The 768-nt window shown below is 28.4% G+C and overlaps 1 non-coding gene across 1 annotated transcript; it reads right to left on the bottom strand.

The window, feature by feature from the left end:
• Positions 1 to 203: 203 nt before the first annotated feature.
• On the bottom strand, positions 204 to 322 carry LOC141597556 (5S ribosomal RNA). The gene has a single exon (XR_012522785.1). It is a non-coding gene; the product is annotated as a 5S ribosomal RNA (ribosomal RNA).
• Between the last annotated feature and the right edge of the window lie 446 nt (positions 323 to 768).

The raw sequence follows: 768 nt of genomic DNA, 5'->3' as shown, positions 1-768 counted from the left end.
ATCTTAGGTTAAAAATTTCGAAATTTTTCCGGAAAAACAATGTTGCGGTTTATCGATTTTTTAATAAAATAATCATAAAAACATGGAAAAATTATATTCATTAACTTTTCAATTTTAGATCTGAAAAAGATAATAAAAGGCAACATTAGACGTTTTTCCTAAGTCATGGATTATGTTTTATTTTTTTTTGAAATTTTTTAAAAGGGGTGCAACACGAGGCCTTCCCAGGAGGTCACCCATCCTAGTACTACTCTCGCCCAAGCACGCTTAACTGCGGAGTTCTGATGGGATCCGGTGCATTAGTGCTGGTATGATCGCACCCGGATTATGTTTTATTAATTTTTCACTAATAATGTCACTATTTATGCTATTTTTTTTCAAAAATCCATAAATCATGCAAAAAGACTTATTTATAGCCAATTATTTTACACACATCTTGTAAAATTGCATGTGACAACATATTAATTTTCTATCACCAGATTCGAAATTTAACTCATATTAACCCATTTTTCACCTAAATCCGAATTTAATAATGAAAAATCCATTTTTCGAGCATAACAAGTCCAAAAATTATGAAAATTTACAGGTTATCTCAAAATGATATATGTGACAACATATCCAAAAATCACTAGAAAATTCGAAGTATAGCTAATTTTAGACCAAAAATGACATTTTTACTCATAAAATCATATTTAAATGCCATTATTGTATAATATGAACAATAAAAATCCGTAAAATTAACCAAAATATCCTAAAATATTTTAGGAC

The sequence above is a fragment of the Silene latifolia genome, chromosome 8 (genome assembly GCF_048544455.1).
Source record: "Silene latifolia isolate original U9 population chromosome 8, ASM4854445v1, whole genome shotgun sequence".
Lineage (NCBI taxonomy): Eukaryota > Viridiplantae > Streptophyta > Magnoliopsida > Caryophyllales > Caryophyllaceae > Silene > Silene latifolia.
This window is presented reverse-complemented; position numbering and strand designations above follow the sequence as displayed.